General features: G+C 35.6%; 1 protein-coding gene and 1 pseudogene across 1 annotated transcript in view; both read left to right on the top strand.

The window, feature by feature from the left end:
- Positions 1-27,682, top strand: part of DIAPH2 (diaphanous related formin 2) — an 890,580-nt gene that overhangs the window by 330,577 nt on the left and 532,321 nt on the right. The window lies entirely within an intron of this gene.
- On the top strand, positions 13,472-27,430 carry LOC132418671 (uncharacterized; annotated as a pseudogene).

Below are 27,682 nucleotides of genomic sequence, written 5' to 3'. Positions count from 1 at the left end.
ATATGATCCAGCAATCCCACTCCTGGGCATATATATGGAAAAGCCGAGAAAACTCTAATTGGAGAAGTTACATGCACCCCAGTGTTCATAGCAGCAGTATTTACAATAGCCAAGACATAGAAGTCACCTAAATGTCCATCGACAGATGAATGGATAAAGAAGATGTGGTATTTATATACAATGGAATACTACTCGGCCATAAAAAAGGATGAAATAATGCCATTTGCAGCAACATGGCTGGACCTAGAGATTATCATACTAAGTGAAGTAAGTCAGACATAGAAAGACAAGTATCATATCATTTATATGTGGAATCTAAAAAAAAATGATACAAATGAACTTCTTTACAAAACAGAAATAGACTCACATAGAAAATAAACTTATGGTTACCAAAGTGGAAGGGGGTGGTAAATTAGGAGTTTAGGATTAACGGATATGTACTACTATATATAAAATAGATAAACAACAAGGACCTACTGTATAGCACAGGGAACTATATTCAATATCTTGTAATAAGCTATAATGGAAAAGAATCTGAAATAGGATTTATATGTATATATAACTGGATCACTTTGCTGTATACCTAAGACTAACACAACATTGTAAATCATCTATACTTCAATTAAAAATAATAAAATAAAATAAAGTATAGCTGTCTTGTCATATTAACAAGCCTCTAATTTTGTTTGCCTATTCATATGTGAAACAGGAGAGGCTAGCATCATAGAAATTTAGTACAAAAATTTGTATGTACATATGTTTAGTTTATGAAGCTTTGGGGTGATTTAAAAAAATATATCCTTCTGTCATTGCAAAGTAAGGTGGTAAAACATGATTTTGTTATTATTGGTTTCTAGGTTTTATTTTTATGAGAAGTACTACAATAACGTTGCTGCTATCATGACAACAGTACCAAAATACCAACATATTTTATACATTATACTTTTGTATCATGCTTACCGTACATTGGCTTTAATAGAAAGAAATTAGTTTATAATATACTATAAACCCATGTGGTTAATTAGGCAATCGTAAGTGGCTGATGTATTTTAGTTTTTGTTGTCTTAGTTAACAGACTACTTTTGGAGCAGCTTCAGGTTTACAAAAAATTTGAGTGGAAAGTACAGAGTTCCCATGTATGCCCTCACCCTGCTCCCAGTTTCTCCTATTACTAACATCTTTCATTATTGTGGTACATTTGTAACAATTGGTGAACCAATATTGATACATTATTATTAGCTAAAATCCTTTTCATTAGGGTTCACTCTATGTTGTACAGTCTATGGGTTTTGACAAATGTTTAGTGACATGTATCTGCCATTATAGTATCATACAGAATAGTTTCACTACCCTAAAAATCCTCTGTTCTCTGTCTATTCATTCCTCCCTCCTTGGCTCCCACCCAAAACCCCTGACACCCTTTGATCATTTTACTGTCTCCATAGTTTTGCCTAACCTTTTCAGATTGACTTTTTTCACTGAGCAATACGTATTTAAGGTTGTTCCATGTCTTTTCATGGCCTGATAGCTCATTTCTTCTTATCACTGAATAATATTCCCTTGTAGTTTACCTATTCACCTACTGAAGGACATCTTGGTTGCTTCCATGTTTTAGCAATTATGGATAAATGTGCTATAAACATTTGTATGCCAATGTAAGTTTTCAACTCATTTGTGTAATACCAAGGAGGCTGATTGCTAGATCATATATTTAGTTTTGTATGGCTGGTGCTGTTTTATCCTTCCCTTTTTTTTTTTTTTTTTTGGACTTCAGGTGCACAGAATTGGACTAATCACACCCCCTTAGTTCATAACCCACTGTTATAATTGATTTGTGGGTGACTCACTATTTATTTATTATGTTGTTTAATTAGCTCTTTTTGATAATATACTCAGTTCCTCTGACTTCATCACCCAAAACAAAATCTAGGACCTTGACAATAACCTTTTGTTTAACTCCATGCCTCTCATTACCAGTCCGTCCTGTGCTTCCCCCAAACCAAGGCCAGTACTCTTTAAGTTTAGATTTAAAAATGGTTCACTATGTGTTTTTATTGTTTAAAAGTTAATCAGTTATTTAGGCCATACTTCTCAAGAATAATCAAACAAATGATTTTGAACAGTTTTCACCCTCCGAATATGCAATAGGCCTTAATAGATTTTTACTTGAACTGTTATTAATTTTATCCATTTCAATGCTGTTCTAAGTATTTATGATATATTTTCCACTGGCGACATAAAAAGAAAGAGTCTTCTGCTAAAGAACTAAGGCTGTTAGTGAAGTTATGAAAATCAGGGAAGACTAGGATTGTCACATCATTATGAGAAGCAGATCCTTGGGGGAATATGTCAAATTGTTAATGCCAAGACTCCTGTATTTTAAATCTACCTGCACCCTAAAGCTAGTGGGAATAATGCCAGTTCAACTGAAACATCAACTGGATTAAAAGAAATCCTAAAGAACGAGGGAAAGGGAAGCTCTCAGCCATGTGGTGCTGTGGTTGACCCATTCACTTCTCTGTTCAGGTAATCAAGTTAACACGAGCTTCAGTATCAATACATTTTAACAAGGGATGGTTAATGTTATTATATGAAACACTTTCTAGTGAGAATCAACCTGAAGCGTACTTTAAATAAACCTTTGTGTGAGCTGACTCCAGAACACAATTCCTAATTTACTTAGAGCTCTCTAAACATGTATGTGTGTGTGTAACTATATCTTAGGGGGCTTCCTTCTAATTAACAACAGGCAACTTTTGGACGTGTATTTGTAGTAGCAAAGTGATTCTGTGGTTGTACTCATTATCACTCCCTAAAAAATGTTATTACACACAATGAAGATTATTTGAGCCATCAAAAGGGAAGTTGCAGGTAAGATGAATATAACTCTTGCTTTCCGATGCTGTCCTTAACTCTTTGACGAGCAAATAGTCTTTCTTCATCCCAGAAGGTGAGATCTTCATGGGTGGGGGCCGTCTTCTATTCCTCTTAGTGTCCTTAGGGACTTGTGCAGAGAAAGTCTTTAAAATTATTGTTATATGAATGGATATTGAGAGCCTTGAGCAATCTATTTAGAGTAAATGTTACATAGGAATCTTCCAAAGAGCAAAGAATATAATTCAAACAGTGTTAAAGTCTAGAAATTAATGATGGTCAGTGATATTGAAATATAAGGAATAAGTAGATTCTGAATTAAGGAAGTCGTTACTAGTAATTAGTTGTTACTATATCAGTACATTTGATAAAGCAACATACTCTGAGCCTGGGCAAGTAGAATATATTGTATGCATTTAAAGTGCAGAATAGTCATTCAGAAAATATTGACCGAGTATTTCCTTTGTGCCGAGTACTCTTATCAGGGAGCTTATCATGTAGTGGGGAGAGCAGCTTGTAAAGAAACAGTTATGGTATGGTAAGATAGTTGTTCTAATGAAAGCATGCACTAAGAGTAAGAGCAATGGGAAAAAACTGGAAAAGAAAACTTAAGTTGGCCTGACTAGAAGTAAGTGTTTACAATTAGATTATTAAAGGCCAGTGATTACATGGAATGTAATAAAGAATAGGATCTAGGGCTTCCCTGGTGGCGCAGTGGTTGAGAGTCCGCCTGCTGATGCAGGGGACACCGGTTCGTGCCCCGGTCCGGGAAGATCCCACATACCGCGGAGCGGCTGGGCCCGTGAGCCATGGCCGCTGAGCCTGCGCGTCCGGAGCCTGTGCTCCGCAACGGGAGAGGCCACAACAGTGAGAGGCCCGCGTACCGCAAAAAAACAACAACAACAAAAAAAACCCAAGAATAGGATCTATTACTGGTCTGGGAATGAGAGGATTTAGCTTAAAGTCCCAGCTCTGTAACTTTCTAGCCCTGACCTCAAGTGAGTCAGCTTACTTCTCTGAACCCGTTTCCTCCAGTGTAAAGTACAATAACAGTACTAGGTTTTAGTATTAAAAGTAAATGAAACTAGTTTTAGGATTATTTTTAGGGTGATGAGAAACTGGGGAAATGGTTCTCCTATAAAATGCTATATACATGTTCACATACATTGTTTCTACTGTTGACAGTGTGTGATGTCCATCCTGAACACCTTTGTTTGGAGTATGGTGTGATATTATTTTCCTTCTGAAGTAGAATAGGAAAGGTTCAATAAGGTGACTTTAGTGAGTTTTGTCAGAAGAAAACCTCTGTTCTCTAGGTATATGTCTGTACATATATGTGAATTTTGTTTTAATGCAAAGTTGTTTACATTAAGTTAGCTTTTTCTTAGAAAATAATGTTCTTAAGACTGTGGAAGTGCAATTCATTTCTAGTAAAGTGATTTTAATCTAAAATTAATGTTTGTTATGGAAAATCTGGAGAAATCATTGGCAAATTTGGAAACAATAGTATATAAATTAAAAATTACTGTCATCTGGAATTCTGGCAGCTCAACATAATGATTTTTAACTTTTATATAATATTCTCAAAATCCATCTTTTCAGATAGATACATGTTCCTTAAAATGTTACATATGTATATGTATGATATATGGATGTGTTAGCTTTTTGGCAATCACAAATTTCATTCCTATTCAGCATATTACAATATTTGATTTTTTTATTATTATATAATTTGTTTGTTTTTTGCGGTATGTGGGCCTCTCACTGTTGTGGCCTCTCCCGTTGTGGAGCACAGGCTCCGGACGCGCAGGCTCAGCGGCCATGGCTCATAGGCCCAGCCGCTCCGCGGCATGTGGGATCTTTCTGGACCGGGGCATGAACTGGTGTCCCCTGCATCAGCAGGCGGACTCTCAACCACTGCACCACCAGGGAAGCCCCTATTTTTCTTTTTTTAAAAAAAATTTATTGAAGTATAGTTAATTTACAATGTTGTGTTAATTTCTGCTGTACAGCAAAGTGACTTAGTTATATATATTCTTTTTCATATTCTTTTCCATTATGGTTTATCACAGGATATTCAATATAGGTCCCTGTGCTATAAGACTTGCTATTTTTCTTATTCTTTCCTTATTTCTAATAGTTCCCTTCTGTTTAATTTTCTTGAAAATTTCATAGTTGTTGTATCTTTCTGTGTGCCTGTTAATTGATTCAGATTATTCTAAAGGTTCTAACAGCCAACAAATATCTAGTGCTTCCTTATGTGCCTGGCATTGTTCTAGGTGTTTTACACATATTGACTCAGTTAATTCTCACAATAACCCAATGAAAGCTGATAATATCCTCATTTTATAAATGGGAAAAGTGAAGCACAGATTAATTAATCAAGGTCACACAGCTAGTAAGTGAGAGAGATGGAGTCTGAACCCAGGCAGTCTGGCTCCATGGCTCATACTCTTTAATTCCTTCATTATACTGCTCCTCTTGACTTCTAGGACATTTTATCAAGTGAAAAGATTTACCAAAGCAGGCATTTCACTTACTATTTCCTATTGATATTACATGACAAACATATCTATGCATTTTAGCCTTTATAATATTACATATTTTTGAGGGTGACATATTGGAAGCAGATTTGGATTCATGCCTATAGAATTAAGAATGTAATCAATGTAAGAATTAAGAATCACAATTAAGAATGTAATTAAGAATGTAATCATGTAAGAAAAAGTGGTTATGCCTTGTTGGTATAGGTAAGATTTTTAGATTCAGTATTTTATTCGCAATTTACTTTTTACCCATGTAAATGAACAGTTTAAACTCATTATCTTGGCAGCGACACTACACATAAAAGATTTTCCACGAAAACATAGCTAAAGATGACAAATCTACTCCAGTGTTACCAAAGTCAGATTTCAGTTGGAATGAGTACCGACCAATAAGCAGGCATTTGAACACAAAATTTATACACACTCACAAGCACACAAAGACACATACATATACACTAGTCATTCTTGCAAGTTATAGTCCGTCTAAAAATTTATAAGTATTAGTCTAGGAAGAAATAGTAGCCATCTGCAATACAATGAGATACTGGGAGTTTTCTTATGTATCAACTCACATGAGAAGATAGACATTGTTTCTTTAGATCTTAGGGACTAATCAAAGTGGATTAGAAATCTTTACACTCTTACATTTAGGCTATTGTACCCAGAAAAAATGTATTTCTACTTTGTGCATAGATTGTGCTAAAAGTATGATATTGCCTTTAATGTTTTCAGTTAATGTTGTCAAACTCTTTGAAATGGAGAGGTTTGTAAGATCCCTGAGTGTCTGTGAAATCTTTGGCGATACCTTCAAACGAACACCCAGGAGTAGTATTCATATCTACGCATATTACCAGAGCGAGTATCTCTGAAAGAGATGCATGTTTAGGTTGTTCCCACACCAGAGAAAGGCATGCTTTGGTCTGTGTAGGCTAGAGAGGCAAGAATAGCTCTCTTTGTGTGTCAGCCATTTTCACTCCTCCATCCAAATGAAGGCCTTGTCTCCTCTCCCTTAACCCTGTTAGTGCTTGGTGGGGGTTATGTTCAAATGTAAATTTACCAGAGCTTTGTTCTAGTAGCAGATGTGAACAGTTTCACTTATATTTCCACTTATTTTTCCTGAATCTGATCTGATGAGAAGAGTTAAGGAAACAAAGCAACTAGCCAGGGCAGGATGAAAGCTGGTTTATCGCTCTCTGGATAAGAGCTGATTTTTTTTGATTTCTGGCTCAAAACAGCTGAATTATTTCTCAAGTTGGGAATGACCTAATCTACTAAAGATGGGCTAGCTCATCAACTCTGACCACTCCTTCTTTAAAAAGCCAATAGCCTCCTGTTGATTAGACCTGATTCCCTATATTTTTCTAATATCCTAGATTGGGGGTGGTGTTCCTTCTGAGAAAGCTGGCATCTGGCTATCTGGGGGACATTTGCTTGTGGTGGCAACAGTTCTACCGTGTTAGGTTTTATGTGCTACTGATAGATTCAGCTCTAGACTTAGGAGTTACTTACCCAGAGGTCAATTAAGAATGCAGTAATCTCTAAACCAATGTTCCATCTTCAACAGTCTAGAAGTCATGTGGTAATTTTTATAAGTAGTAAACAGACTTATAAACCATTTCAGTCAACTTTCTCCTAAATCTCAGGTGAAGGAGGTTCTCCTCCATTGTGAAAACTGAAGATGGGAAATAGCCTATTCCCCTGGTTGAATGTTGATAGGATCCAGCAGAGACTTACGTGCCAACATCAAGTACAGTATTATCTTTTAGTACCCCAACAGATTCATGGTTCATAAGAGACTGAGCTCTTGCCTGACAATTTTATATGTTAACTGGGGTACATTTATTTATTAAGGGCATATTTGATACAGGCCATGAGGACATTATGATACCCAACTAGGGGTAGAGGGAATAAAAGCATTTGAGAATTATTATAATCCAAACTTGAAAATGGAAACTTCACTTTAAAAACAGGATAATGTTATATTTTTGATAATGTCCCCAAAAGTTGATGATTCTTCTTATGAGGACTAATATGTTAACATAGATAGGAAAATATCATTTATAATACTTGTCCAGCTGCCATTTGGTTAGGAAATAAGAAGTAAACAGTGTAGTAGGTGCTCAATAAATATGTTTCAAGTGATTGTTTTAATGCATTAATATCAAATTGTTTTTAAAAAATGATTCATATTGAAAGCATCATGGAACTTAAAACATGAATTTACTTTTATAGTATATCTGGGTTATATCATGATGTGCTTTCCTCACCAAGTCTAACTTAATTAGGAACTCAGGGAGTACCATCCCCAGAAGCAATGCTTTTAAATGGGAGGTCAGGGGAGTTTTCATATTTCTGGACTTTAAACTGCAGGTGGCTCTCTTGATCTTTCAGTTCTACGTTTAGGTTAAGAACTGTTGCTCTACCTTCCTCCTGTCCTCTAACTGCTTGGAAAAACATTTTCACTCAGATTATCAGACCTCCTCTTGAAACTTCTGATAATTGTCTTATTATTGGATCTTAAGCAACATAGCTTTGTTTTCTCACATGTAGAAGATTGATTTTTAAAAACATATTGCTTAGCCTTTCTTTAGAATGCTTCTGGTCTTCCTTTGCATGTCTTGTATGAAGATTTTCTAAATCTCAATTATAGTGTTGATAATGCTTCTGGAAAGTATACCAGTGTTCTAGCATTATTTTAAAAAAAGATGATTCTATTCATATTTCTTCTCATTTTCAGAGTAGCGTTGCTATTTTATCCCATAATTTATTTTGGACTCATCTGGTACTAAGGGTTTTTAGAAGTACCCAAATAACTGGATATGAAAACCTATTGGTACAACTCCAGGTGGAAACCTAAGTCTCATCTGTTCCTTTATTCATTCAAATGTTTATTTTAACGAAATTGCCTGGGACCATGAAGGTGTGGAGATACAAACATTTATGCAAATTATGTACAGAGTAGATTAGAAATAACATAGCCCTTAGTGTGGATTGTTGAATTATCATGAATCATAATATCACTTTGCATTTTTACAAGCTGCAAACCTAATTCTTCCTTTTGTCAAGTAAGTCAAGTATATGCAACTATTACTTTTTAAGGTAATAACAGATTAGTCTAATCTATGATGGCTGATAGAGAAAGTGCTATAAAGATATTTCTTGCCAATACTTAATTGTGTTAATGCTGTAAGCATCAACAACCAAAAGATTGTTTGCAATAAAGGTCTTATACTAAGACATTCATTAAGTAATGAAATATAACCCCCAATGTCGAATTCTATGTGATGAGAATGCCTTATAAATATGCTTGTAGTAGTGCTATAAAAAAAAGGCACCCATACCAAACTGACCTTAAGAATGACACATGTGGCATTACTGCAGCTGGGCTATTGTCTAGGAGATTCACGGAGGAGGCCTCCCAGGAATTATTTGTATGTTCCTTTTGTGTAAAGTTTTTGTCTGGAAAATCACTGTGCAAACAGTAGCTGTTCGATAGCACCTGCTTCTGTTGAGGGAGAGTGAGTCTTTTATTTAGAGAGCATCAGTAGCCATTTCATTCATCACTGCACAATGGACCTACATAAAGAGGAGCATTCCAATGACGCCAAAAGACATCAGTGCTTCCCCCAAGCAGGGGCGCTTGTCAACACTGAGTCTGCCTATGTTTCCTTTTTACTTTTCATGGAATTACATCCAGGTCTTTATTTTGAGGGGAAAAAAATAATTGATGCAGAACAAGAATGGAAAAAGTTTTAACTGTAATTTTGAATTTCAAAAGCTGTATTATGTCAAAAGCTGTGGCAATGTCACGTATAAGCTTGGTCATTTGCATAAATATTACTTTAATCTTCTTAAGGTATTAGAAAATTAATTGCATTATAAAAACAATGATGCCAAAATATTCCATAGAATATCTTTGAAAAATGTTCATGGAACTGTTTTCAATGTGCTTATTATTCTAGCATCTAAATGATATTTTTTTGTATTCCTTTACGGCTAATCATCTTTAGTAATGATGTCCACATTCGGCACCTCTCCTGCTTCCCTGCAATTTCACTGACTCCTGGCAGTATGATGCCCATGTTTGCTATTCTATTAAAACTACCTTCTCTCTGGCTTCTAGCTACTACCTCCCAAACTTTTCTGTTAGCTATTTCTTATCATTCTGCATCCTTATATTATGCTTCACAGGATCTTCTCGATACATACTCTCTCTCTTGCTTTTGCTTTTTTAGACAAAGCAGTGGTTTTAGTATATTTACAGAGTTGTGCAGCCATCGCCACAATCTGATTTTAGAATGTTTTCATCATCGAACAAGAAACCCCAGCCCCTTAGAAGTCTCTCCTCATTTCCTATCCTTAATCCTCTGCCACTTATAAGCACTAATCTATTGATACTTTCTATGAACTTTGCTATTCTGGACATTTCATAAAAATTGAATTATATCATTTTTGGCCTGTTGTGTCTTCTGACTTCTTTCACTTAGTATATGTTTTCAAGATCCATCCATGTCATAGTATATATCAGTAATTCATTCCTTTTAATGGCTGAATAATATTCTATTGTACGATTTACCACGGATTGTGTATTTTTCCCTCAGGTGATAGACATTAGATAAACAAAGGTTGTTTCCACCTTTTGGCTATTGTGAATAGTGCTTCTATTGATATTCATGTACAAGTATTTGTTTGAATGCCTCCTTTCAATTTTGGGGCCTCTGTACCTCAGAATGGGAATTACTGAGCCATATGGTGATTCTGTGTTTAATATTTTGAGGAACTGCCAAACTCTTCTCCAAAGTGGTTGTACCATTTCACATTCCAACCAGTAATGTAGGAGAGTTCCAGTTTTTCCATGTCCTCTCTAACATTTGTTATTATTTGTCTTTTGATAGTAGCCATCATAAAGGGTATGAAGTGGTATACGAGTGTGGTTTTTTGGGGGGGGGGGTTTGTTTTTTTTTTTTTGCGGTACACAGGCCTCTCACTGTTGTGGCCTCTCCCGCTGCAGAGCACAGGCTCCAGACGTGCAGGCTCAGTGGCCATGGCTCACGGGCCCAGCCACTCCGCGGCATGTGGGATCTTCCTGGATCGGGGCACCAACCCGTGTCCCCTGCATCGGCAGGCGGACTCTCAACCACTGCCCCACCAGGGAAGCCCACGATTGTGGTTTTGATTTGCATTTCCCCAGTGGCTACTGATGTTGGGCAGCTTTTCATGTATTTATTAGCTATCTGTATATCTTCTTTACAGGTATTTATTCAGATCCTTTGCCCATTTTTAGTTGGATTATTTGTCTTTTTATGGTTGAATTTTTATAAATATCTTCTGTGGACTGTCTTTTCATTTTCTTGATAGTTGTCTTTTGAAACAAAAAATTTAACTTTGATTAAGCCTGATTTATTGACTTTTTCTTTTGTTGATTGTGCTTTTGATTTCATATTTAAGAAACCATTGCCTAATCCAAGGTCACAAAGATATGCACTTATGTTTCCTCCTAAGAGTTTTATTATTTTAGATTACTGCATTCTTTTGCACATAGATATCCAGTTGTCCCAACACAATTTGTCGAGACTTTTCTTCCCCATAATTTTCTTGGCACCTTTGTCTAAAATCCACTGACCATAAATAGAAGGAGTTATTTCTGGACTCCCAGTTCTATTCCATTGATCTAGATCTTTGTGTCAGTACCATACTGTCTTGATTACTATAGCTTTGTAGTAAGCTTTTAACTGGCAAGTATGAGTCCTCCTTTTTTTCTTTTTTTTTGATACATACTGTCTTATCCTTCTGCTTTCTTATGATGATCAGGTTTTCTTCCCACCAGTGTGTGACCACGGTTTTCTTCGGCTTTTCCTTAACATTCTTCACTGGTCCCCATCACACCAAATACCTATCATTATCACATCCTTTGATGGTTTTATATAATCTTATTGTCTTTACTTAGAAAAATATTCCCAAATCCTACCTACTTAATAATGTTCTGTGGGCTGAAGAGTGGAAGATGGAGAAGTAAGACAAATAATTCAATAATAATTCAATAATTTAATAATTTAATTGAATTTAAAATTAAATTAAATAATTTAAATTGACCAATCAATATATCTCAGGCCTGAAGCGAATCAGAGAGGAGGTAGCAGAGATGGAGAGAAGTTTTTGAGAAATCCTTTAAAGGTAGAGTGAACAAGATTATTACTATTAGAGAAATAATTGAACACTTGAGAGAGAACCAAAAAACAAGTTGTTTTGCTATATATTAGCAAAAATCATAATCGCCACCACTTCCTCCTTTTTCTTCCACCAATCAGATAGTTATATCTGAGAGCAAGATGATAAAATCTCGTTTTAGTTGAAAGTGCTAAAGCATGAGGCAAATATTTTTGATGGTTTGTTATACTTCTTAGTATTGATAATTTAATATTACAATGTTATACCTATATGTACCTTGCATACCCATAAGGTATAAACTCTATCTGGCAACAAGGGGAAATATACAAATCACAGGAATAAAGAACTCATATTTTCACACTCTTATTTCAGAATGACTTTAGTGTTTCCCCTCATGTTTTCTGTATGTGTTTCCACCTTATTCAATTTTGCTGCACCTGAATCAGATATAGCATAGTATATAAATAATAATATCACTGATTTCATTTTTAAAGAGAAAATTATATTAACCCCTTCAGAATTTTAGTGAAGTGTTTCTTCATGGCACTGTGAAAATATAGTAGTGTCATTTGTACCATGATGGTATAGCTGCTGATTCTAAAGTAACTCATGGCTTAAATTTTAGTGAGTAGAGACATAATTTTAATACAAGAAAGTCTTTTATAGACCTCTTGCCTTTTCTGCCATATTTTTGAGCACTGATTTTATTTCCTATTTAGTTTAACTAATTGCTTTATTCAAGACTTTAAGATATTTGTTCAGCTCAGAGGTGTTACTTCTTCTACCCTCTTTATACATCCATCTTGACTTGTTCTGGCTTCCCAAGGCCCACTGATTAACCATCGTTTGCAGTATTTCTCAGCTCTAGTGTGTGAGTTGGAATCAGTTTATGTAGGGAGACATTAAGTATTTACTGAAGCTGATGTCTACAGTTTACCTCAGGGGAGCCATTTAGTTATGGAGGCTACTGGATTCTGGAGCCCCACAAGAGGTCTCCATAACTAGATTTCACCAGAATGCCCTATGATAAAATTTTGAGGAATGACCTTATTATGTTTTCATTAGAACCTAAGGGAGAGAAGAAAGCCAAAACTCTGATAGCACTATACAGAAAGTTAGAGAAATAATGGGAAAAAAAACCCCATAATTCAATAAACCTTATGACATAATGTATTCCCATATTTTTGTCCCAGCATCTTTCCTTATAGGAGTTGCCTACCTGTATCCAGTCTTGTTAATAGCAGTTTAACTGCAAATGCTAGTTGCACCTTTCTGTTTTCTTCAGTCAATACACATTTATTAAGTGCCCACTTCTTTCTAGGCACTGTGCTGAATGCTGGGGAGACAGAAATAAGACTCTATGTCCACAGGCAATTCAAGTATAGTGGGGAAGATAGGCAAATAGATTATTATCATAACATGTGATAAACACCAGAAGAGAGGTTAAGTAGGGTACTGGAGGACCACTGAATTCAGTTGAAGGGAAGTAAGAATTCAGAGTGGATGTTGATGCCAGGTGTGAGTTTCAAAATCTTAATAAAGATTAGTCAATGGAAAAAGGAGATCGCGGTAGCAAGGAATTCTAGACAGAGTGGAAGTACAAATTGAGGCCTGTGTTACGGTATGAGGAATCAAGGTGTATTCAGAAAACTCTTAAGTTGTTTGGTATAGTGAATGGGTAGTGTAATTCTAGGGAAAGTGGTAAGAAATAAGTGTATAGAAGCAAGTAGGGGTCAACTCATTAATGACCTATTCTGCAGTATTTAGGAATTTGGACGTTTTTTCCTAAAGGCAACATAGAATATGAATTTTAAGCACAGAATTGACATTTTCACATTAAAACATTAGATCACTCTGATTATGGTAGGAGAGGTGATTGGGACATGGTTGCAGGTATGGAGGGGACATTTGGACTTGAGGAAGAGAGACCTGTCTGGAGCTTATTGCAATAGAAATCTAAGCAAGACATTGCACACGTCCAAACGAAAGTAGTGGGAATAAAGGCTGGTACAAATTCTGTAGATGTAGAAAGTATAAAATTTAATTCCTAGAACATGATAAGGGCTATTATATTACATTACTCAATTTATTAAATTATAGTTCTGTTTCCTGAGGTTATCCCTGTCATCTTGATTGGGATTTCGAGTGGTGATTGGGCAATTTAGTGCCCAAATCTTTGAACTAATTTCAGTTTTATGCCACTAGATAGCTAACAGTAGCTATTATGTGTAGGATTTTTACCAGTCTTATTTCTCTAACTTTTAAGCTCTTGGGGGCTGGTGTAGCATCTCTCTCACTCTTGTCCCCCTTTATATCTCCTATTACTGGCATATTCCACTTTAAAAAGCACTCAAGTCCACAAATTTTAGGGTAAAAAAAAAGAATTTGGAAGAGATTACCCCAATTACCTGAAGACTTATATAATATTTCCTGGAACATTTTATTAAGAATATATTATAAAAACTTTATTTCTACCCTTTAAGTTTTGCCTAAAGGGATGGAGCCCCCTTATTTAAGAGAGTCTGATTTGTATAACTAACTACGTTGGCGGTTTTATGTTTTTCTCAAATAATACAGTAAACCTATTTTTGGTCAAAATAATTTAATTTCCATTACTGGCATCTCTGTTGGGATGATTAATTGTTTATCTCACACAGTCATTTGCTGAAGGACTACTCTATTTGAAGGGCTGTAATACCCATGTAATAAGACACCATGATGCTCTTAGGGAACACATGTAAACCATTGTATGGTATCCTCCCCAAAGGTTCTGGATTCTGTATTCTGAAAGTCTCAAGTCCATTGCACCCATCCACAACAACTTTTCTTCTTTTTCTACTATAAAGAAACAATTCCTAGTAGGCTATTAAAAATTTTGTTGAGAATATTTGATCTTCAGATATAGTTAGCTGTGCCTAGATGCCTCCAGATCAGATATCCATTCTATGTCAAGAAATGAAAATGTGAGATTTTTAGGAGTAAGATCAGAAAACAGTTAAAACCAGTTAGGAACGTTAAATATTTAGAATCCTCACATTTGAAATGTGCTTATTTTCCGAAGTAAGGTAATAGCACTGGAGAGTAGAAAGATTCCAGATCTAATAAACTGAGTCAGTTGCGTTAGAGTGCTAGTAAATGTCATTTTGAAAGGTCATCTCCATTAGTTCCTCTGTTGCTGTCCTTGAGGTTTCTTTCCTCTCTTTCTCTCTCTTCTTTTCTTTTTAAAATGATCGCTGGTGTACCATAACTTACTTTTAACTAAATAGAGAACTTTATGAATTATTTAAAGCCTCTATATTTAAGCAAAATAAAGTAATAGAGAATGTCTAAGTAGTATAACAACATAAGTAAACACATACTTTCTTCAAAGAGAAGAGCTGGAAAACAAAAGTCACTATCACAAGGATTAGCAAATTCACTCAGGGTCAGATATTTTGTGATACATAAGAATAATTTTTTTAAAAAGTCAGTGGATCAAGGTAACTTTTCAAACTCTTAAAAATAAACTATAAATATTGAGTAAATCCATATTTTGATGATTATGACGTTACAAGTAGGTATTAAGCACAAAGGCCCCCAAAAGAAAATATACATAGATGTAAAGGGTAAAAGTGATTTAACTTACTCTTTTTTTTTAACATCTTTATTTGAGTATAATTGTTTTACAATGGTGTGTTAGTTTCTGCTTTATAACAAAGTGAATCAGCTATACATATACATATATCCCCATATCTCTTCCCTCTTGTGTCTCCCTCCCACCATCCCTATCCCACCCCTCTAGGTGGTCACAAAGTACCTAGCTGATCTCCCTGTGCTATGTGGTTGCTTCCCACTAGCTATCTATTTTACATTTGGTAGTGTATATATGTCCATGCCACTCTCTCACTTTGTCCCAGCTTACCCTTCCCCTCCCTGTGTCCTCAAGTCCATTCTCTTCGTCTGCATCTTTATTCCTGTCCTGCCCCTAGGTTCTTCAGAACCTAACTTGCTCTTTTGATGACAACTCTTTATATTTATATATAAGTTGTAATTAGCATGAAGGCAACTGGTCTACCAGCTGGAACTGTCTTTCAGCTGGGAATGTCTTAAGTCAATTTCTTTCTTTCTTTTTTTATATCTTTATTGGAATATAATTGCTTTACAATGTTGTTAATTTCTGCTGTACAACGAAGTGAATCAGCTATGTGTATACATATATCCCCATATCTCCTCCCTCTTGCATCTCCCTCCCGCCCTCCATATCCCACCCCTCTAGGTGGTCACAAAGCACCTAGCTGATCTCTCTGTGCTATGTGGTTGCTTCCCGCTAGCTATCTATTTTACATTGGTAGTATATATAAGTCCATGCCACCCTCTCACTTCGTCCCAGCTTACCCTTCCCCCTCCCCGTGTCCTCAAGTCCATTCTCTATGTCTGCATCTTTATTCCTGTCCTGCCCCTAGGTTCTTCAGAACCCTTTTTTTTTTAGTTTCCATATATGTGCCTTAGCATACAGTATTTGTTTTTCTCTTTCTGACTTATTAAGTCAATTTCTTAAACTTTCTATTGAAGGTTATTGATAATTTAACAGGGATTTCAAATTTAAATTACACAAATCTGAAGTTATTAATTTTGTTACTTTTTGTGGAGTAGGCATTTTTAGTGGATATGTTTCTGAGACTGTGATACTGTTTTGTGAATTAATCTTAATGGCAAATACTTTTATTACTGCTAGAAATGAAAAATAAAAGGGTGCAGGTATTGCCAGATAGCATTTGGTCAGAATCGTTTGTATATAGAAATTAGATTTTTAAAAGTCAACAAAAAAGAGAAAATAGTTATTTCAATAAGTATTGCAGTCTACTTGTATTATTGACATGTAGATAATTAACAGTTTCAAATATATTCTGAGTAGAAACACATACGTGATATAAATTGGTCTTTAAAACAATCTGTATGGTATATACAGGACAGATTTTTCTTTTTTTCAGTATTGTTAGCCTAAGGTTCCAAAAAATAGGAAAGTGAAAATCAATCTGGAATTGTCAAGTCTGCAAAATATCTTACCTTGGGATTGTACAGAACTGCTTCTGAAAGAAAAGTCAGAAACTTCATCCTCCAGCAATGTTCTTTCATAACATAGGACTGCAAAAAATGTAGAAATCAAGCTACCGCCATGTAACGATTTAAAAATTAATCCATACCTGAGACCCCTGCACCACTGTGTTATTTTAACATAACTTCCTTCTGTCACTTATAAAGAACTGGATTCAGGACATTATAGTTCAGGCAGGAATATATTACCATTGTAACTACTGAACACTCTCTGCTACCTAATTTTTTAAAAGGGCTTGTGTGTATGTGTGTGTGTGGCCTGGATATCCAGTAATCTAGGAAAAGTCTCTGTATAACAGTGAGCCTGGTATTTTTCTAGACATTGTTGGTCTCAGAGGTCCCCATTAAAAAGAATAAGGATTGCTACTTCTCAAACCTTGTCAGATACTGGGCATATTACCTGCATTCACAATGGAGGCATTGAGGGTAGCAGTCTACCTTTGTGATAACCTTGTTTATAGACTTACAGAACATATCGACTACTGTATGCATCATTTCTACAACACTACCAGAGCATTGCTTGTAAGATTTTGTAAGAAATACACAGGAGAAAGGAATCATAGGTCTTGGATTCTGCAATGTCTAACCCAGTCACAGTGATGCAGTGCTCAAATGAACTATAGCAGATTTAATGAGCAATCTAGGACAGAGACACATGTACTGGACACACCAGGGGAAGAGACTACGTGTACAGGGACTAATTATCATGAAATATGAATACATTCATATAAGTAGTCTTGATCTATGGGACTCCTTCATTATTGGGAATGATTTTTGTGCGAAGTTAATGAAGAGAAATTCAGGCATTATGCTGTATAAAGAATTTTAAAATAGTATTTTAACTTTTTGATTCTGCATAGTCTCAATTTCTGGAGCACACACACAAAAAATGAAATTGCATATCATGAAATAGTATGATCAAATGAAATGGACCTATTTTCTTCAAAGTCTCAAATACACAAGGTGGGAAACAGTAGCTATTCTTCATAGAACCAATTAAATTGATTAATGAGTAGTTTGATAGAGATGCACTAGATATTATCACTTTGATATTTTAAATAAGGTGATCTGGGCACATTATATTCCAGAATATATGCCTCTAGCCAGAGTGTTGAAAATCTTGGATTCAGTTCTTTGGGGGCTATAAAATGTCTTTACCAAAGAAATCATCAATTTTGAGGAAAGATTTAGAGAGAGAATGGAATTAATTTGTTTTAAGTTTAAGGCTTATGGGAAGGGGAACCAAAGAAGTGGTAGGAGGAATAATATTCAAAAACAGATTTAACTCCAGTTGAAAAAAATTCAGGAGTATAAGAGCTGTCTGAAAATTAGACATTTCATTCAATTTAAACTATTTTATTCTTAATTTAAGGTTTATAATTTAGCATAAGAACACCTAGAATTTAAAACTACTTTTGATAACTGTTAAAGACTCTAAATTGAGGAATTATTTTTACCACTCCCACCCCCTTCAAAACAGTTTGGCATTAGATTCCTCATTTAAATGTGTGGCTAGATTTTATGTAAAATACACAATTAATGTTAATATTTTTTTTATTTTATATCTGACCTCAGTAACATTTTTCATGTGCTGTTTACAAACATCTTAGAAACTGCTACAAAGACGATATTCTTGAAGAAAAGTCAGTGTTTTGAGATGTGAAATTAGAAGAAAAACAGCTAACATAAACCATATATTTATTTTATAGAATTCTTCTAAGAAACAGATTATTTGCATCTAGGATCATAGTGCTCTGTGCCATTTAGCAGAAAAGCAGGCTCTGTATGGCGCTTACCGTGTCCAGTGCTCTCGTGGTTGTCCACAATACTAATTCATACCTTTATATGCACTCATTGGGTATAACTGGAGCAGGGGATTATACCTATTTTGGTGATGAAAATAGAATAGGAATAGTAATAAATTTAGAAATAATTATCATTCTATCTGTCCCAGCTTTGAACAAGTCAAAAAGCACATGGTGTTTTTCATTTCAGTGTCAGGACACTTTTGAGGAGAGAGTTGACTGACAAAAAGTGGGTCATGAGTCAGACTAAACTGCTCTTTATTTTACGCGAACATACTTAACTTTAGGGATGTTAACTTAGGGATGTGCAGTAGATATATGACAGTCATCAAAATAGCAGAGGATACTTGCTGAGTGTTGAGCATTTAGATTGTGCTACATGATGTGCTAGATGAGTTTACCTAAGACTCTTCATTTAACGCTAGCAGATCCCTTGTGAGTTAAAGGAACTAATTTTTAATCTCAAAATTGCAGTTGAAGAAACAAATTTATAAAGATGAGCATTTTGCTTGAAGTCATACAACTTTTAAATGTAAATCCAGAATTCAATCGTCAAATCCACTTCAATACAATTGAATTACATAATTAAACATTGAGATGAATGAAAATTTCTCTTGAATCAACTTTTTGATTTAGCTGGCCAATAGATGACCTCATTCCATCTTTTGTGTACTGTACTGAAATATTGCTGTTAGAAAATCATCCTAAGCTTTCTGCTGCTGAGATCTCAGGCATGTATGTATTCCCTTCTACTTCTTCCACATACCTTTTGTTCTTGCAAATGTTTGTAATTTGGCCTCTTTGTCTTGACACTGTAGTTGCTACACATAGTGTCTCTTTCCCCTAAGGGTTACCTTGGGGGCTGTTTTCATGTTCCCTTTCAAGTCCATTTCTAGTATGTATGTTCATTTATACCATTTAGAAAGCATAGAAGAGATTTTTTTTAAAAAGATCTCTTGAATTTATATCACCTAATTGTGATAGCCACTCTTACCATTTTGTTATGAATTATTTCAGTGATAGTTTCTGTGTTCTTTTTTTTAATCTATGTTTGTAATTTTTTTTTAATAAAATAGTATCTTACTGTATATATGGTATATACTATATTCTGCTTTTTGAGCCTAATATCTTCTTGGGACATAAACAGTAATATTTTGCAAATACGTGATTTTAATGGCTGTATAAAACTCCCTCATAAGGATATACCCTGATTTATTTAGTAATTCCCCTGTTGTTCAATATTTAGATCATTTCCAATTATTTGGTCTTATGCCACATGGACTAGTCTTGTATATATTAATCCTTTTGTAAACCTCTTATTGAAATTACTAACAGAAAGGTATGAGTTATCTTCAACTCTTGTTATGTATTGCTAAATTGTTTCTAAAAACCTGCTCAAATTTAGATTCCTACCAGCCGTAAATGAGTGGCAATCATTTAGAACCATCACACTGAGTATCATAATTAAAAAATAATTTGTCATTGATGACTGAAAAACTGTATCTCATTGTTTTCATTTATTTGCTTACTAATTATGTTAAACAGGTTTAATACATATTGACCACTTGTGTTTCTTTGTCCATTATTTGTTCATATTTTTTACTCAACTTTATACTACAGGGATAATATTTTTCTTATCTCTTTAAAGATCTTGTTGTATGTTTATAGTAACCCTTTGTCACCTTTATCGCAGTTTGCAGTTTTTTCCCTAGAGTTTTCATTTGCATTTTAATTTTGTGTTGAACTTTTTTAGCAAGAAGTAAAGTGTTTTTGTTTGTTTTCGTGGAAAGCTGGTGGAACCATTTAAACCAGAATTTCCCATATAGGTAGAAAAATTTTACTTTAGTTACTCCAGGGACACAGGGGAGAGTATAATGATTGTAATATAGACTCAAGAGAAATTATACAAGTAGTGCTATTCATTATCCCTGGCTTCCATTCAGAGGGAGCTAAGCTTTGTTATTTTCATATTCCCCTTCCTGAGTCTCCATCTGTGACAGTCTCTTGGCAGGATTTCAGTCCACTTCTATCGTTTCTATTTGTGGTTGGAGCTGAGCCAGCTTCTCCTGCTCTCTGGGAGGAGTTCTCTGTCACTGTACACATATTGGCTTGGAGCTCTTGTATTGGCAGAACAATATATGCATACGTGTAGAACATTCAAGTTTCCTAAGACTCAAGTGGGTCATAGCTATGTCATCAAACCAAAGCATATTCAATCTGGAAGCGACCTTAAGTCTGAAAATCTCACTGTGCAGATGAGTCAAACCCAGAGACGCTGTTTTTGTTTTCTTTCTCAGGCATGCAGACTTCACTGGAAAATGGTGAACTTGCTTGAGTCCCAGACAGCCACACTATGTTGTAGAGACTTTGTTGGTATTGATCCCATTGCACTTTTACTTTGTACTTATAATATATGGGAGTATAATATTTTCTTGATCTAATAGAAGCTAGGCTACTATAGTGCATGATTCTTTCTTGTCAAAAACTCTATGAGACTTGGCAAATAACCTAGCCATTTGAGGGTTTTTCCAGAATGTGGTGTCTGTGGTGGTGTTCTGTCTATGGTGCTATTATGAAAAGCATTAATTAAACACACTTATGTGTTTGTTAACATAGGGAGACAAAAGTAACTGTTTTTCACAGTTTACATAACTTAACAAACGCATCTCAGTCAGTGTGAGTACTACTTAACTCACAGGTCTCACAGCAGTTTGGGATAGCCATCATTTCCCAGCTTGGAATGTTATAGGCTGGAAATATGTTGGGGCCTCAGATGAAATATATTATTCCCTCCTGACCTGACAGGACCGTAGCTCACATCATCAGATGCCAGGGCTTTGAGCAAGCCTGCCTCTGCGTGGTTTATCTTTCCCAGTGATTTGAGACTTGTGGTTGCATTGAATGTACTTTGAATTTCATGTATATCTCAGTTTTATTAGTCTGTATTTGGGTTTTTTTGAGGGTTTTCATTTTAATATGTAGATTGACACATTTTTATACATGTTGCTGGAGGCGCTTTTGCAGTGCTACATTTGAGAAATCAAAATAATAAGTAATACATATGGTGTTCATTGTTTTTCTTTTGGTTGCCTTTCTTTTGATGATTGTAACCTTTCATGGGAAGTGTTAGTAACAGATCTTTTTTTTTATTCTTGCTTTTTGTTCTTTTTCCTGTTTTCAAAATAATAATAATAAGTTAGCTTTTCAGACAGGTCTGGCATTTCTTAATTTGAAAATATACTGTTCATCTTTTTTTAATAGACTTTCTTTTTGGAGCAGTTTTAGGCTTACAGGAAATTTAAGCAGAAAGTTCAGAGTTCTCATATGCCCCTTCCCAACCCCCCAAAGAATTTCCCTTATCATTAATGTGGTACATTGGTCACAATTGGTGAACCATTTTTTTGTTTTTGGTTTTGTTTTTGCGATACGCGGGCCTCTCACTGTTGTGGCCTCTCCCGTTGCGGAGCACAGGCTCCGTCCGCGCAGGCTCAGCGGCCATGGCTCACGGGACCAGCCGCTCCGCGGCACTTGGGATCTTCCCGGACCGGGGCACCAACCCGTGTCCCCTGCATCAGCAGGAGGACCCTCAACAACTGCACCACCAGGGAAGCCCGGTGAACCAGTTTTGATACATTATTATTAACTAAAGTTTATAGTTTACATCAGAGTTCACTCTTTGTGTTGTACATTCTATAGGTTTTGACAAACACATAATATCCTGTATACGTGTACTGATATTTGGCTCATCCTTTGATGATGGTGTAGTCACTTCTTTGGCTTACTCATTCATTCATTCATTTAGACTGTACCTTTCTCCAGTAACTACTTATTGAGTGCTTAATAAATAAAATTTGTTTATTGAGTGTTAAGACACTCCGAGAGACTTTGTAGGAAGACACCAACCTATGCATCCCAGTGATGAAATGAGGTAATGTGTGAGAAAAGGCTTTAAAAGGGAAAATGCTTTGCTGACCAAATGGTATAATAACTGATTACTGATTTTAGATTTCTGCTTGTGAAGTGTTTCCCTAAGTTCCAATTATATTTCAGACATTTATTTGCAAGGAAATGGTGTATGGGGGCTGTTTTAATTGGTGGCCGTTCTGGGCATTTTCCTGTTTGTGATGGACATTTCTTCATGTCTTCCTTATTAGAAGTTAGTGGAGGCATTAGAAAAAGCAGTATTTTTCCTTGGAACTAATTATTCCTTGCTTCTGGCAAAGTGTAAGTTAATGGGAAATTTTGACTTCACTTAATGAATTTCCCCTTGTAAATTTTCTGCAATAAGTTTATCAGTTAGTGAGAAAGAATTCTAATATTTACATTCCCTGAATGAGTCAAAAATGAATGGGCGGGGGCTTCCCTGGTGGCGCAGTGGTTGAGAGTCCGCCTGCTGATGCAGAGGACATGGGTTTGTGCCCTGGTCCGGGAGGATCCCACGTGCCACAGAGTGGCTGGGCCTGTGAGCCATGGCCGCTGAGCCTGCACGCCTGGAGCCTGTGGTCCACAACGGGAGAGGCCACAACAGTGAGAGGCCCGCGTACCGCAAAAAAAAAAAAAAAGAATGGGTGGATCATTTTTTTTAGTGGAACAAAGCATTCCAAATAAATAAATAAATAATAAGTAAGTAAATATCAGCAGAAATGAGGAGTATAAATGTAGACTTATTTAATTTATTTTCTTTTCTAGTTCTATCATTCTTTTTCTTTTTAGTTGTAAGATTATACATTGACTAGCTGGCCGTGATGCCTCCAGGCTAGGCGTTACCATAATTTCTTAGGAAATTCTTACATAATCTGCTGACTATTGCTCTTGCAGAGGTTAGTTGTTATTGTTCTAGCAGGAGTTTAATTGAGAGCATATGATTTGAAGTCAGGAAATCTGAGTTTAAATCTTAGCTGCTATGCAACCAAGAGCAAATATTTTACCTTCTCTAAATCTCAGTTTCTTCTGAGTCATGATAATAATACCTTTTTCATATGGTTGTTAGTGTGATTAAATAGAATAATGTACATGGAAAACATTGCCATTAGTCACTAGTAATTTGTTGTTACAATAATGACGGTTATATTGTCATAGACCAAATTGGACTTCTTCTTGATCCATGAATACATTTCTAATGTTTCTTACACGAGTTTATTGAACATGGGAGAGCTTTCTTTTCATAGTTAATGGCTGTGCTTTGGAAAAATTTCCTATTCAGTGTAGAACTACAGTTCTCTTTCTATGTAAATCGGGAAGCTAGTACTTTATTTTCTCCCTCTCAGGCTTCTGATTTATGTTTTCATTGAGTGACTATCAGACCATTTCTAATGTCATAAGATAAAATCCAGAAAATAGTTGAGTCAGTCATTGAAAATAAAGTCTAGTCAAAATTCTTTTAACTATATTACATTTTAAAATAAGAATGCTTGACCTTTGAGTTTTACTATCATAATATCAGCCTTTATTGTCTGTGTGTGTTAACCTAAAGGACTGAAATCCTATTTGTGCTTATTTTTGTTTTGCGAGGTCAGTTCAACTTTGACAGTCCCATAAGAATAAAAGAAATGAAACAATTATCACTAAACTGGAGAAACTATTGCTTATTATCATCTTGTTTATTTTGTTTGCTACTTAACTTGGCACTGAGGAAAAATTTAAGCGAGTTTATGCTGAAAATCACTGCTAAAATTTGGAACTCACCATAATTGGTCAAAATAAATCAGTTTTTCAACCAGCTGTTTTTAAGTAGCTATAAATTCGATTGAAGATGCTTTTATTTTTTTAACATCTTTATTGGAGTATATTTGCTTTACAGTGTTGTGTTGGTTGCTGCTGTATAACAAAGTGAATCAGCTATACATATACATATATCCCCATATCTCCTCCCTCTTGCATCTCCCTCCCACCCTCCCTATCCCACCCCTCTAGGTGGTCACAAAGCACTGAGCTGATCTCCCTGTGCTATGTGGTTGCTTCCCACTAGCTGTTTTACATTTGGTAGTGTATATATGTCCATGCCACTCTCTCACTTCGTCCCAGCTTACCCTTCCCCCTCCCCATGTCCTCAAGTCCATTCTCTACATCTGCGTCTTTATTCCCGTCTTGCCCCTAGGTTCTTCAGAACCATTTTTATTCTTTTAGATTCCATATATATGTGTTAGCATACGGTATTTGTTTTTCTCTTTCTGACTTACTTCACTCTGTATGACAGATTCTAGGTCCATCCACCTCACTACAAATAACTCAACTTCGTTTCTTTTTATGGCTGAGTAATATTCCATTGTATATATGTGCCACATGAAGATGCTTTTATTTTTTAAACAACCTTAAAGTTTGGATTTTTAAATCACACTTGTCTGACAGTATCTATAGATTAAAATGCATAGACATTAGTTTTGATAGTTCAAATTTACTTATTTAGATGTTTAAAATGAGATTTCTTTTGTGTTATCCAGAGTGAAAGCTGGCAAAATCAAGTGGACATTGATTTTTGATAATAAAGTTCATATATTTATGGCTGCAAATATTACCGGGATTAGACTGTTTTCCATGTTGGTATTTTTTCACATGAGTGAATTCCTTTTTGTGAATGTGGACAAGCTTCACCAATTTTAGCATTTCAATTTTGGAGAACTTAAGATGAGTCATTTTTCACAAAAGGCTTTATCTCTTGAATTCTTTGCTATCTTTGCTTGACAGAGGGAGAGGATTTGATGACTTTTTGAAAACTCCCTCTGCTACTTGGCCCCATAGTGTTTTAGTTCCCTGTAATAAAAATGGAGCAGAGACTTGAAAGGCCAAAGTTATGAACACAGCGAAGAACAAACAGCCGATTAAGAGGACGAAAAGAACAATCAAAAAGGAGTGAGAAACAGGAAACCACATTGTCCCCGCAATGAGAAAGGAAAATGTTTCAATAAGAAAAAGTAATCAACAGCTTACTTCTTTAGGTAAAAATAGTGATATTTTGCCTTTTCTGGAGGATAATTTTAATGGTACATTGCAGAGATTTTGGAGGAGGGAATTGTAGGTGTGCTTTTAATATTTATAAATTATTTTGAGGGCCATGCATGAAGGCTGTCTGTACGTATACTCCCAATAAGATAACACAGCTAATACAGATGAGATATTAAAAAAAACAAACTACTTACCATCTAGTGAGCAGAGACTTTCTTTGCCTAATTTGTATTTAGAAAGCTCTAAATTAAAATGCTAAAAGGAAGGCAAACAGTTGCAGCCAGTGCTGCTGGTATTGTAAATACAACTTGCTTACTTGATATAATTTTAAATAAATACTCTTGACATTAAGACATAATGCTTTCTGATCATGTAATGGTAAACCACAGAATAATAGAAACATGTTTGAAATGGGCATAGTTTTACCACGGTGCAATATTAATTGTATGCTTCTATATCTTCAAATTAATTTGTGACATCTCTATACGGAGATAAACTTGTATAAAGGAAAATGAATAACTTTTTTGTACAAGAATGTCATTTCATTTGTGAACCATCATAACAGAGTTTCTGTCTGGGCATACAACAATGGAAATATGTAATGTTTTATCTTCCCAAAATACTTTGCTGTATAATAAGAAATTCTAATTTGGCAGTAAAAGAAAATCCACTAAATAGACATATATTTTATATTTATATAAAATTTTTTGTTAAATCTTACACAAGACAAATACCATATGATATCACTTATATGTGGAATCTAAAATATGGCACAAATGAACCTGTCTACAAAACAGAAACAGACTCACACACATAGAGAACAGACTTGTGGTTGCCAAGGGGCAGTGGGGAGGGAAAGGGATAGACTGGGAGTTTGGGGTTAGTAGATGCAAACTATTACATATAGAGTGCATAATAAACAAGGTCCTACTGTATAGCACAAGGAACTATATCCAGTCTCCTGGGATAAACCATAATGGAAAAGAATATAAAAAAGAATGTATATATGTGTATAACTGAGTCACTTTGCTATACAGCAGAAATTAGCACAACATTGTAAGTCAACTATACTTCAATAAAAAAAACATTTTAGAAAACCTTATACATGACCAAATAGACACTCAGTTCTGCCTTGTATTAATAAATTGCCTAGTATCTTCTCTTCAACATAGCTAATTTATACCTTTTCTCTTCTTTAACCTCTTTCATGACCAAGTTCTCAATCCCCAAAGCACACACCACACAGACACATACACACAAACAGATATACACACACACTCTGATCACCCGCCTCACAATTCTTTGACAAATCTAGAAGCACTCAATTAAGAGTTCCTTCATCTCCCCGTGTGAAACCTACCAAATTGCCCTGCATCTATAAGTGTACCATTTCCTATGACTGTGGATCAAAAGAATCCCTCCACCTGTGGAAAAATAGCTTGTCCACTTGGGCAGTGGTTCCCACTCCTTAGTGATTCATCTCCTTTCCCCATGCTATATTTAGTTTTTCATCGCAAATGGATCATTTTCAGCAGCATACTAACATGCCCTAGTATCTCCTCTCTTGAAAAAAAAAGAACCACTCTTGACCTCATCGCCCTCTCCAGCTGTTACTAATCTCTATGCTTTCCAGCTGTTACTAATCTCTACGCTTTCCAGAGAGCAAAACCCCTTGAAAGATTTCTGTTAGTTGCTGACTTTGCATTCTCATCTTACTCTCTTTCTTCAGTCCCCTCCAACTAAACTTTCATCCCCATCACTCCAGAGTCTACTCTTGTCAAGATCACCAGTGACCTTCAATGTTTGCTTTGTAATTATTGTTTTAACCTCTCAGCATCATTTGATACAGCTGATCACGCCATCTCTCATAGAGGACATTTATACATGACTCCATACTCTCTGGGTTTCCTTCTTCTCCAGCCCACTCTTTCTCAGTTTGTATTGTTCACTGTTTTAGTTGCTTTTGAGATATGTCTTGGGGCTGGAGTCAACAAGACTTGATGATGAACTGGATGTGTGGGATAAAAGACAAAAAGGAATCAAGAAAGACTCCTAATTGTTTGGCCCAAGCAACTGGATGATGGTGCCGTTTATTGAGAAAGGGAAGACTTGGCTAGTGGTAGGGTCAGGGTTAGGAATGAAGAATTTTGCTTTGGCCACGTTATGGTTGAGATACCTTCTAGACAGAGGTCATAGTGAAGATGTCAGGTAAGTAGTTGGATTTGAATCTGGAATTCCAAATATTAATTATAG

Source organism: Delphinus delphis, chromosome X (assembly GCF_949987515.2).
Source record: "Delphinus delphis chromosome X, mDelDel1.2, whole genome shotgun sequence".
NCBI classification, from domain to species: domain Eukaryota; kingdom Metazoa; phylum Chordata; class Mammalia; order Artiodactyla; family Delphinidae; genus Delphinus; species Delphinus delphis.
The sequence above is the reverse complement of the archived record's forward strand: the minus strand, read 5'-3'. Positions and strand labels throughout refer to the sequence as shown.